This window comes from Chiloscyllium punctatum, unplaced genomic scaffold (genome assembly GCF_047496795.1).
Source record: "Chiloscyllium punctatum isolate Juve2018m unplaced genomic scaffold, sChiPun1.3 scaffold_90, whole genome shotgun sequence".
Classification (NCBI taxonomy): domain Eukaryota; kingdom Metazoa; phylum Chordata; class Chondrichthyes; order Orectolobiformes; family Hemiscylliidae; genus Chiloscyllium; species Chiloscyllium punctatum.
Window position 1 is genome coordinate 950474 of NW_027309824.1, and position 6812 is coordinate 957285.

At 46.5% G+C, this 6812-nt stretch overlaps 1 non-coding gene across 1 annotated transcript; it reads right to left on the minus strand.

The window, feature by feature from the left end:
* Positions 1-1739: 1739 nt before the first annotated feature.
* On the minus strand, positions 1740-1821 carry trnal-uaa (transfer RNA leucine (anticodon UAA)). The gene has a single exon. It is a non-coding gene; the product is annotated as a tRNA-Leu (tRNA).
* Between the last annotated feature and the right edge of the window lie 4991 nt (positions 1822-6812).

Genomic DNA, 6812 nt, shown 5'->3' on the forward strand with positions numbered 1-6812 from the left:
GTGTTTGCAGCTGCTCCGGCCTCTGATCCAGACTGACTCTGAAAACAGTGTGAGTCCTTGCAGTCGAAGCCTCCTCAACCCCTCTGCTTTCGGATACATGCATGGCCAGTTTCTGTGTCTCAAATAGTCAGTCCATTTGTCTGGAAGTTTGGTGGTTCGAGCCCGCCCTTCGCACTGAGCCTCAATTATTTCAGTTCAAGCATTGAGACCAACCATGTCCCGAAACTGCAACCACGAGAACTCACCCGAGTCTGCCGCTGGATGTGGCCCCAATCTCTCCAAGGCCCCGCTGCCAACAGAAAGCGGCTACTGCAGCTTCAATCAGCGGCTTCCTGCTCAGCCCTGGGACACAGCACATGGAAAATTTCCCCAGGAACGGCTCTTCCCGTGTGAAAGGGACAACCATTCCACCTTAAATTGGACACGGCTTCAGAGGATTGTTCCTGTTCTTGGAACGTTTCATAAACAAAACTCCTGTCTCGCAAATGAGAAGTGGGAAAAGTTGTTGGCAGGAAGAATAGAGAGAGTGTTGACTGTGAGGACACTGTCTCGTCAGCAGATAGGATTCCTTACACTCGAAACAGGAATGATTGGGTTTACTTAGGTAATTTCCTAATTGATTGGGAAATTGATTGGGAAACCAATTGATTGATTGATTTCCCAAGCGACATAAAGATGAGGATAAAAATATGCAAATATTTATATTGAGTCTTAAATCCAGAGACAAGTGTTAAATAGATAATAATGTTCTGATGGAATAATAGCTGAGAAATGGAAAATGTGAATGATGACATTTGTGATTGGGAGGAATGAACTGGATCCTTGTAAATTGCAATGCCGGGTGAAATATGCTCAGTATGAAATGACACACACATCAATCGTGAGCCAGGCCCAGTTACATTAGTCCGAGAGCATGAGATGTTTAATCTCAGGGCCGTAGGTTCAAGCCTCACGATGGGCCCTTTCCCTCCTTTAAAGAAATCCAGCTCTCTGCTCCACTTGCAGTATTGTAACCCAGTGTAGGGGTTGGTTTGGACACGTCGATCCGACTGTGTTTGATCACACCTCGGTTTCTGAGTGAAAGCTGTCTCCACTTGCCCATAAGATGGAATCCTATCTGCTGACGAGACAGAGTCCTCACCGTCAACACTTTCTCTATTCTTCCTGCCAACAACTTTTCCCACTTCTCATTTGCGAGACAGGAGTTTTGTTTATGAAACGTTCCAAGAACAGGAACAATCCTCTGAAGCCGTGTCCAATTTAAAGTGGAATGGTTGTCCCTTTCACACGGGAAGAGCCGTTCCTGAAAAAGGATTATTCCATGTGCTGTGTCCCAGGGCTGAGCAGGAAGCCGATGATTGAAGCTGCAGTAGCCGCTTTCTGTTGGCAGCGGGGCCTTGGAGAGATTGGGGCCACGTCCAGCTGCAGACTCGGGTGGGTTCTCGTGTCGGGACGTGGTCGGTCTCAATGCTTGAACTGAAATAGTTGATGCTCGGTGGTAAGGGCGGGCTCGAACCACCAAACTTTCAGACAAATGTACTGACTATTTGAGACACAGAAACTGGCCATGCAGATATCCGAAAGCAGAGGGGTTGAGGAGAATCCAACAGCAAGGGCTCACACTGTTTTCAGACTCAGTCGGAATGAGTTGACCTGAGCAGCGACAAACACACCAACGAAGACGCAGACGGCCTGCTAGAGGTTCTGCTCTATTCAACGGTTTGCAGCGGAGCAACCGCTGGTAGCGATGGGATTCGAACCCACGACTCGATAGAGAGTGGAGCTTAAATCCAGCGCCTTAGACCACTCGGCCACACTACCACAGAGGCGCAGTGCGCCAAAATCTCATTACTAGCGTTTCAGTATCGCTTCACTTCAGGCACGAACAGATCACGCATTCAGGAACGAACGTGGTGCAATTTCGAAAGTATTTGAAAGAGTTTCCAAGGTTTGCACTGTTTGCACAATAGCACGAAGCTGAATTGGCTTCGACAGTTTTCCCTGGAGCTTCAGGGCTGAGGAATGGCCTTACAGAATTTTATAAAGTCATGAGGCACACGGACAGGGAAAAGAGTCAGGGAGTAATTTTTCACAAGGCACATGAGTTCAAAGCGAGATAACATTGGTTTAATGTGAGAACAGTAACATTTAAAGGGGATGTGAGGGACACTTGTTTTGAACACAGACATTTCCGTGTGTCCAGAATGAATTGTCATATTTAGTGTCAGAGACTGGTGCGCTCACAACATTTCAAAGGCAGCTGAAAGGTTCGGAGAGATAAGGGACAAATTTTGGCAAATATGGTTAGATTAATTTCAGTTATTTGTTTAGCAGTGGCAAGTTAGATAGCAGGGTCTGTTTCCGTGCTTGGCAACTCTGAGATGCTCCAGAAGCTGACACCAGCTTGAATTGACCATTTGCTGAAAAAAACGCGTGGTGTTTGTTACTCAGCGCGTTTGGCTATTTTTTCTGGAGGGTGGAGTTTGGCCTGAAGAAAAATACCACACAAATTGTGTTACCCCCCCAGCACTCCAGCGAATCCAAAAATTGACAGCTCTTAGCGTGGAACAGAAGCAAAACAGAAAAGGCGGACCCATTCCCAGACACACTGGCATGCTGACTTTGAGGGAGTGCGATTCGTCTATGTCATGTACTGCTCACACACAAATGGTAGCGAGACAATTCCAAACCGTGCTTCCAAACATACTGGAGCTTTAATGCATTGTCAAGTCCCAGAAAGTGCTCAAGTAACATCCAACAAAACAGAACAACAATGAACCATGAGAAGTGAAGATGACCAATTCCATTCTTGATTAAATTAAGTCAACAATGCGCTGGTCCCTCCATCTGATGGAGAGGACCAATCCCCAGCCTCCCTGACCAGGACAGTAATGAAGGAAACCAGAGAGCTAGAACAACGTTTCACACCGTGATTGCCCACCGTTTCACCACAGCAACAAAAACCGGCGAGCAGATTCAGTGTAGGATCTGGTTTCACATCAGCAATGAAATACCAATCCCCACTCACTTTCAGGCAAAACGGTGCCCACCGTAAATTGTCTGGAATATGAATCCCCAGCACAGTCTGTTTGGTCCCCGGGTTATACTGCTGTACAGACTTTCATATGGACAAAGTCCTTTTCAAAGGGAGTGTTTGTGGCTGTCCATCCGACAATGGCAGCTGTTGCCCTCACTCTCACTGCCGTTCCTGGCCGTGTACGGGTTGCCATCCTCACCTTGTTCCCGGGGGTTCAGGGTACAATACTCTGCTGCAGAAAACCGGAGCGTTTTGGAGCAGAAAGATGTGGAGCCCGTGTGCCTCCTGGAGTTGGTGTTGGAATGTTTGGCGGAGCTGGGAAGATGGTTTGCAGAATTTTCCTCACATTTCTGGGTGCTATCCTCAGGGCTGCAGAGTCTGTTGTGAAGCGCTGCTGTCCTGGGGCAGTTGGAATTGATTTGGTTTCATTCCTGCTGCTTCTGGTTTTTGGGGTTACAGACTGGGTCCAGATGAATCTGTTTATTGCTGGAATCCGCGGATGAGTGCCCTGCTTCGAGAAATTCTCTGTCTGCCTTCTGTTTGCCCTGTCCTATTACTATTGTGCTGTTCTCACCAAACCTTGCCGTCTGGACGGATTGCTACTCGGGACAGCTGGTCCGTGACAATTCGGGACTGTCACACAATTTCTTTGCCAAGAATGGATATCCCCACGATTTCATTCCCAGATATCTGGCACACGAAATTCCCAACGAGGATATGTCACCAGGCAATTTGAAAAGAATACTCCCCTTTATTAAAATAAATTGCTGGGAACTGACAGTCAGACTCCTCTGAACACACTGGGTTACAACAGACACATAAACCGACAACCTCACTCAGAGAAAACTCCCCAGAACACAACACCCAATACCCATCATGTACAAACCTGGTTGTGTAGTTTCCACGCAGCGACTGCATGAAACACTATATCGGAGAAACAGGCCGACAACTAGCGAGCTGCATTCATAAAGTTCAACTAACCCATAAACTCCACGGACGGCTGTTCCTTGGAGCTATCCACAGGGAACTGAGTGTCTCGGATACCGCGGCTTGGAACTTGGATCACATGACCGTCTGTGACACTGGTTACTTCCGGGTGTGACGTCACTCCTGATGGAACACATGTAACTCTCGATTGCTCATTGAGAAATCCATCCAACATAGCAGCGCAGAGAAATATTTCTGTTGTGTTTCTGGTGCTGTTCCTGACATGTCCTCTAGTGCTGAACTTATTCTGTGTTGCCTGATGGATCGGTGTGTGTTTCCATGACCGTATTGTGGGCAGTCATCTGCGGTTTGGCTGCAATAACGTGCGTTAGAAACCCAGGTCCGCCAGTCTCTATTTTGTTTTTCTCAAATTATGCAGAATTGCAGCACAGTAAAGTGTCAATTAATATTGGGAGATGGCATACAGAGGCGTGTGAAATGCCGAGGTTTTAGTGACACTTATACAATGGTTAGAGATTACCTTCATTCAGGAGATAAGGTTGCAGAATGGGTTTGGGAAGAGATTAGGAACAGTGAGGAAAGAACTCACCAGCAGATGCAGTTTACAAGCCCACTCGCAGTTCCCACAATGTGAAATAAAATGTACAAGAAATAAATAGTGTGTGAGTGATAAAAGATGGCAATAATCATGGTTGGGTTTAATTTCCCCGCTCCCACTCCCGGTTCCATTGTGAAGGAGTTTGGAGAACAATAATCAATAAATCACATCTGTCCTATGGAACATCGCGAGTCATATCTTGGCCATCGATTACTTTACAGGTGACTTAGTCTCTGTCTTTTCATGGAAACCATCTCTTTCATTGTGAGCATCAGGAAGGGCCATATATTTTGCCAGAAAACAAAAGTCACTGACCTTTATTTGTTTCATATCCAAGAACACTCAAATCACCACCTCCCTTGATCAACTCTACCGCCCACGTTAGCAAAGAAATCTGGCAAATTGACAGTTTGATTTTCCTTTCAATAAATAATTGTGACTCCGTTTGACTGCAGTCATCTCTTCCTAACTTTGTGCTTTCCTTCGTTTACAGTGGGGTTTAGCATCTTCCAAGTGACAGCAAAGATATTAGAGCAGTTGGAAGCATTTTCGCCGATCAAGTCGGCGAGTTTTCAATGAGATCACGGGCTGATTTGTTTAATCCTCAACTCCCCCTCTCAGCCTTATCTCCCTGGCCCTTGATGGTGAATTGACTAAATGTCTGTCTATCTCAGCCTTGAGGGCCCTCTGTTGGAAAGAATTCCACTGATTTGCTGCCCTCTCATAGAGAGAATATCCTCCCCATCAGAGTCTTCAATGTTTGACCCCTTCCGCTGTGATGAGGCCCTCTAGTCCCACATTATCCTGGGTGTAAATCAGAGCAGAATGAACCCCTGAAGGTAGATCTACACTCTCTACTGCCAGCTGTGAGTATTTGAAAACATTTCATACTTTGATACCTGATTAACCAATTAGAGCTGATTTTGCACATTAGATTTGCCAATGTTGAGTCTTCTTCAAGAGCACTTCAATGGCTGTAATTCAGCTGGCGGTGTAAGTGCTAGTCAAACACAAGGACACTCGGTGCACTGCTGTGTTTATGAATCTCTCTGCACATGAAAATGGATCCTTCCCATCCCCTTTACCTCTCATCAATGTGGGTGTCATTCAACTTGATCTCCCAGCATCCTCCTCCGTTCTGAACCAAGAGATGGTGACAGGGAATACTGGGGTCATGCTGAGGACAGGACAAGCCAAATACTGGTGTTTCAGGTTACAACTCTCCATTCTAGAAGAGATATTAAGCCATTTGTACGCAAGGGTATTCGGGGCAGAGTGATTAAGGCGATGGGTTATTAATCCATTAATGTTTCCCCATGCAGGGTCAAATCCTCCCGACTGCATCTTGAACATCTTCCTGTACGGTGCATTCTCGATCAAACGTCAGAAATCCCCTGTCAGCAAGGCCAGGCCAGTTATTTGATTAGACACAGCCTGCTCGAGTTCTTCATCAGAAATATCCCACACCCCAACCGTTATTCCTGTTTCTCTTTTCACAGATACTGCTAGACCCATCGAGCTCCTGCAGTATTCTGTGAATGTACTGCCTTGAAGTGCTGCTTTTATTCGATTCCTTTAATCCCAGTCCCTCTGTTCACTGCCTCTGGTCAGTGGTAACACTTGGTCCTGCTCGTCAAAGTGCCCAGGCCCACGGTTCCCACTCCCATCATTATAAACAGCCGCAGGAAATTGCCGGTTAACCATCTTTACTCCAAAGAGAAACTCACCAGCCTCGGGAATCTCTCCACAAAACGGGACTTCTCATCCCTGGACACGGTGTAAGACAGAGGATTGTGAAGAGATTTTGGAAAAAGATTGTCAGTTGGCAGGTGCACAAATGTTAAGGGCACAACCCGTATAACACAGTTTCCAGCTTTGTGAATCTTCGGGAACTCTTTGGGAAATGGAATCAGAGGAGAATGAAGAAGGGCGAACTGTCGGGCTGAGCAGGAACAGTCAAGACACCTTTCCTTCTTTAAGAGGACACCACATGAACTGATCGGAGACATTGAAAGAATTCTCGTTCCTGTACATGAGGAATACAAATCTCATCTGGACTCTAGATCAATGAAATAACTCGGGACCACACAAGACACTGGGAGGCTCGAAGGGAGATGGTCCCGGTTGGAGGAGAGCTGGTTCCCAGTGACATGGGTGTGTCTGTAGTGGGTGGGATCAGACTGTTCCCATGTCGCCATAATGAATGTCTCAGTCTATATTCTGGCAAAG